At 35.9% G+C, this 6,000-nt stretch overlaps 1 protein-coding gene across 1 annotated transcript in view; it reads right to left on the reverse strand.

The window, feature by feature from the left end:
• Nucleotides 1-5,658, reverse strand: part of LOC113505486 — a 64,582-nt gene extending 58,924 nt beyond the window's left edge. Inside the window, 1 exon segment of the mRNA XM_026888212.1 lies at nt 4,963-5,658. The gene's annotated coding sequence lies outside the window, so the exon portion shown is untranslated.
• Nucleotides 5,659-6,000: the final 342 nt, after the last annotated feature.

Raw genomic sequence — 6,000 nt, forward strand, 5'->3', positions numbered from 1 at the left:
AATGACACGTAGGCAATTTAATAACCTGTGCGTTCATAAAGTTGCCTAAATTAATGTTTCAAACATCAAAATTTGAAATGCATTGTTAGTTAAAATACATCTATAACTTATAGAAGAGAACTGTCAAATCATTGAGTTTATAACCGGATCCAGTAAGGAAGGATATCTCAATCAGGTCTATATTTTAGGTTCGTTTTAACTCAGGGGGGGTCTTGTTGCCCAGGTAACTGGCTTGAGGAGGTAAGATAGGCAATCGCTTCTTGTAAAACACTGGTACTTAACTGAATCCGGTTGGGCTGGAAGCCCACCTCAACATAGTTGGGAAAAGGCTAGGATGATGATGATGACGTTAGGGTCCGTTATCCTAGTCCTATCCATCGGCCTGTCACCAGGCTGTATTTAATGAACCCTGATAGCTAAACAGTTAATATTGGCGGTTGAAGCTATAATAATTAAGGTTATGGTTACCTACCACAAATTGATTTGTCACCCATTTGACTTATAATTCTTAAGTCTTCTTGTACGATGCCCTTAGAGTGACGGTTTTACTTTATTTGTTTAACTGAATAAACTTTACGCAACGTACCTTTTTTCGGAATGGAAATAATCCTTCCTCTTAGGGTTGTATAGAAGGGAGTGTTTTGTAGACTTAAGATTATCATCAATGATTAAGCTTACCTGACTTTTAAGTTTTAATTTGTAACACCACTAAAGTGGTCAGAGTTTATTGCGCTCTAACCTAAAATACGTTTGTTATTTTATATTTTGTACTATATTGAAAGTATTACAAACTGTTATTATAAGTTCAGAATTCAGACGTGAAAAAGATGCTATCTGCCATCAAAACCTAACCATTTTATAAAACTATATCACTTTATTTTCTAACTCAAAAGACAAAAATCATTAACTCAAATTAGGCTACTTAGTAGCACTTTTCAAAGTCGAAATACGACGGCAACACCCACATTCGCACAGCCCTCACCGATGCCCAAATGCTCTTGCTAAGGGAGAAGAAACGGCACAACAAACTCCGCAGCAGTTCACTGCCGTTTCAATTACAGCATTATAATAATAGTTTCACGCCAACAGATCGTCGCTACTTAGTTTGTCTTGTGATTAGCTCTTCTTACCGATTAGAGATTTATTAGCCATTAGGTATATAGTTCCTGGAGAACGATGGAAGAAGTATCAAAAATTTATGCGTAATTTGCAAATCCACGTAATGAAATCCCCATGATCTTTCTCCGCCCTGGGGAAGGCGAAGAGATGTGCAGGATTCTTACCGGCTAAAACCACCGGAGTTCACCCTTCCCTTGTACCTGAGACCACGGGAACGCAAAGCAAACTACCGTTATAAGTAGTAACACAGCCTTTTCTTTTCTTCTTGTAGTATTTAATTATCTTACTGCCTACTTTCAATCAATGAATTCAATCTATCTAGGTCCACTTCTGGACATAGGCCTCCCCCAAGTTGCACCACAACACCCGGTCCTCGGAGTCCTGCATCCAGTCTGAGCCAGCCACCATTTTTAAGTCATCGGTCCATCGGCTTAGGGGCAATACTACTATAGTTTACTAACTACCATACTGAAATTGAACTAAGTTTAAGACGATTTTTTGACGTGGTCCCTGAAGTTACCCTTAGCGCTGGCTTCGAATGCCTCACCGGACTTATTGGTTAGACTTAACAAAGCAAATATATAAACTAACTAGCTATGTTAGCAGTGACCACAAAGGATGCAGCGGGATTGTCCAAAAGGGTTACCGTGGACCCGGTACACGAAAGACAAAGGAAGAAACATGGGTGGGTTTTAGTCAGTAGGAGTCTGACACTCCCTTCCGCTCAACCCAAAGCGTAAGGAGTCATATGACGATTTCCCATCCGAAAAAAAAAATTTCACTAAGGACAGCTCCAGGGTCTAGGGCCTCCACTTACTCGTTGCTAACAATATTTTTAAGGCATCAGCAAAAAAGGTCTGGATCTAAGTTTCATTACTGTAGATGTCTTTGCTTTATTACTAGTTTAGCCGTATTTATGACGACGAATTTCGTTAACATCTGACGTCATTTCTTAACGTCTATTTGTCTCTACGTCATTAAGTTCATTCGCATTCAGTAGGCTTACTCCAAACAGCATCGAGATCTGTTTCAATTGAATTGAAATCGAGTTGATACTCTGGATCTCGACAATTGCACTAATACGTGCAGTGAAGGGAGTTGGAAATATGTTCGATCGACGACTAACGACGTTGTTAAATAGATCGCTGTTGGTTTGATTCGGTACTCCAATTTTAGGGCCGAATCGAGAACGGAATCAAAATCAGAACGAAAACAATTTTGGGAGTAAGTCTGCCGGCCAGCACAGACTGGCTGACTGAAATTTTAACATTCAGCCATTACAGTATCAAACAAATGCACTAAACTGACAAATCAAAGTCACGTCGCTTGGCCAAATGAAATGTCATTCACAAAGAGACACTGAAAGGGTCAAATATGTTTGTCTCAACCTTTAAGTCTTGATGGAATCTTATATAGCCATTTTGAAGGTCCCTCAAACTGTCAAACTGAGACAAAATGTATAAAACAAACTTCAAATACTGATACCATTCAAATGTCAAAAAGATCGATTTTTTTTAAAAGTCAAACCAAAAACTAGGCGTACGTTATTCATTCATCATACATTTATTTCGTCTTTTGTGTCGTTGTTACACCATCCTACCTATAACCTTCCTATCCTATAGCTGGATAAAGACCTCTTCCCATAATAACTGTCGTTATGATATAAAAACGCCTTAGTTCTAGCCACCCTTGTTTCCAATACGTGTTATCGCCCGAATGGCGTCGCGCGGCCAACTAACTGACAAGTTCACAGTTACTTCGTGGAAGTAATGCATTTTTCCTATGTTGCAGTTTAAAATTCGTATTTATTCTATTCTTGGTCCATTTAAAAACTTCTTCAAAATCGTTGATGAAACTTTTTAGGGTTAGAAAAGTATTTGACAGCACTTGACATAATGAACTTTTTATTGAGAATAGATTTTGGCAGAGGTAAATTGTATTCAGCCACCATTGCGTTTCATGTTGACTTTATTTACAAACATCTGTATTAAAATAATGTTGTCATTAGATTTGAGATATTTCTTAATCCTAGGCAGTTTCTAAAATGAAGGTCTTTTCATTAAAATTATAAAATACAAGAAGTTATCTTAAAAACTGTCTTAGTCTGTAAAAGATCACTATCATTGTAAAGCTTGGACTTTGATCATATCAGTCCCTTGTAATGCACCCTCTCCGGGATTTACCATCCGAGTCCATTAAAAATTAACATATTATTTTCTTCTAATATGATTTCAATTAAAACTCTTAATAGGAATCAAGAATTCAATAATACTTATATGCCAGTTACACAATTTACTACAAGGATAGGTCTAAACTAATCAAATAAGACAAATGAGGTTGCATAAATTTTGTTATTATGAAACTCAACTTTCTGGAAAGCGCTGGCTGAAAAAGTCCAAGCTAAATAGTCATGATTGAAGTATTGAAAGGAATGTTTGGTTAATGGTCAAAAGATAAGTATCATTATGATTTTAAATTATAGAACACATAACACATGACTAATACTTAAAGCACATAGAAATTACAAAATGGTTAATAATAATTTGAATTGTCAAAATGGTTCATTCTAACTTTAGCAGTTTGAAACCCAGAAATAATTATTTGGTCACTTATTTTTATTATTAAAGAAATTCATACTTTGTAGCAGATTTCTTTTAACTTTAAAATGTATAGAGGCTTTATTTATAACATCAATCTTGTCCTACATACCACAAAATACTTGATTTCAATAAAATTATCATGTTGTACTTATTTACTTAACAACAGTTATTAATTTATAAAAATAAGTTTATTATTACATCAGTAATACTTGTGCTTAATCTTTCCTTCATAATTTATAATAATTTACAATGACAAATTAGTTTTCTATGACCAGATGTGAAACCTCCTTTCATAGCTTCTTTTTTTAAAGTGCCTGCAACTTTTTTTTTAAGTTCTCATGTCATGCTATTGATAAAAGAGTGTTATTTGTGTAATAAGTGTATATTGATAATTTAAATGAATGAAATTAAGGGAATATTGCTTTCATTATTAATATTCTTAGATATCTTGAGGAAACATGTGGTCTAAAGTTTATTACATATATTTATACCCTTGCTTTATTAACTTTGTATTATTTACAATTCAAACAGATACTTATGTTTCTTTTCATTACTAAAATAGATAATTGTTGAGTAAAATAAAGTATAAATTGTCATAGTAGGTGATTAAATAGATAATTTAAGAGTCATTCATGTTTGTACAGCCAAATGAGTGATTATCACAGACTTTTAGTCAATTACTAATAATAAATTCTTTTTTTAGATACTATCATGTTGACAATAGAATGCCAATGATTTAAAATAGTATTTCTGCAAGTTTCTATTCAATAATTATCAATTACAGTTGACCATATTTCTTAACTAATGGCCATTTTACATTAAGCAATGTAGAAAACTGTGGTTTCATAAATTCTCATTCAATTCAACACTTTTGCAATTGGAATAATTATTTTGGTCCAATATGAATCAGAAAGTAACATTGCTTTTTTTATTTATTAGAAATGACTTTCATAGAGAAATCAAACAGCATTTTTTTCCAACAAGAACTGAATGGAATCTTGGAATTGATACTTTTTTTTTAAATTTAAATAAGAAAGTTCGTTCTCTAATTATTTGTTTCTAAAAATAATCTCGATTGCCAGTTGTTTGATGTTTACAGCTGTGTGTTTTAAAGGTTATGTGTCAGGAATACGGGACTTCTTGGTGCAACAGTGTCATTAAACTTGCGCACCGATAGCGAGGTGCATGTCGCCTAGGCTAGGCTAGCCCTATGAGGTCATTCTAGAAAGGTCCCTGTACTTACTCGGGCGACCGTTCTGGTGGGCAAGCGACCAGCTTCGCGGCCAGCACTGCAGCATCCGTCGCACAATAACACTAGCTGCACTTTCACAATCGGAATGCACTCACTGACAACTATCAACCAAACTGTACACTAAAACTTAAACAAACACAAACATTTTTCATATGATCGTATCACAGAAGTTAACGCTCGCTGTGTCCGTGCCTCCACTAACCCATATTCGGCTACTATATTACTGTGTAATCAACGGAATTATTACCAATTTACGGCACCGCACTCGACGTCCGTTCGCCGCCGAGAAAATACTTGTAAAATATTTTTCGAAAGCGCATAGACGCGGCGCGGACCTTTCGAAAATGTATAAAATACGATAGCGCGCTAAATAGGAAAATCGATAAGGCCGTTGGAACGCCGCCGAACCGAAACTAGAATAATAATTTATCAAAAAATGTAATAAAAACGACATTATTTTCTTGTGACGGTCCCGAGCTGTCAGACAGAATTTTCTATTGTACTACACGATTGAATTGAGCGGCGTGCCCGGCCGGGGCGCCGAAGGGCTCTCCTCAGTAGTTTCAATTCGGCCGTGTTTTCTTTGCGTGCGCGCGAAAATCGACCTTAACGTCATTGCCACTTACGACTTTCCTACATTGCCGCTAATCGCGAAAAATACGAAATGGACTCGAATTTGTTTGTAAAACTTACGACGAGTAGTAATCAGTGGATTGGAAAATTCCAAATAATAAACGACGAGCGGGCGCGCGGTATCCGTAGAAAGAAACGCGAGACACTGTTTTCGAAACAACATCGCTCGACGTCATTTTTGGCGTATTTTGAGTTGGATCGTGAACGTGAACGGGAAAACTCGAAAGCGTTCGGTTGTGCGAAAGAGATGGAATATGTATTGATACAAACAAAACTACACTTTATTGCGCCTGAAGTTCATACATTAAGTTTGAAATTTGTCTAATATAATGTGAAAGTGAGCGAAGCCGTACTATTTTGAAGTTTTTTTTCTATAATACGTATAGATAGGCTAGA

This window comes from Trichoplusia ni, chromosome 26 (genome assembly GCF_003590095.1).
Source record: "Trichoplusia ni isolate ovarian cell line Hi5 chromosome 26, tn1, whole genome shotgun sequence".
Classification (NCBI taxonomy): domain Eukaryota; kingdom Metazoa; phylum Arthropoda; class Insecta; order Lepidoptera; family Noctuidae; genus Trichoplusia; species Trichoplusia ni.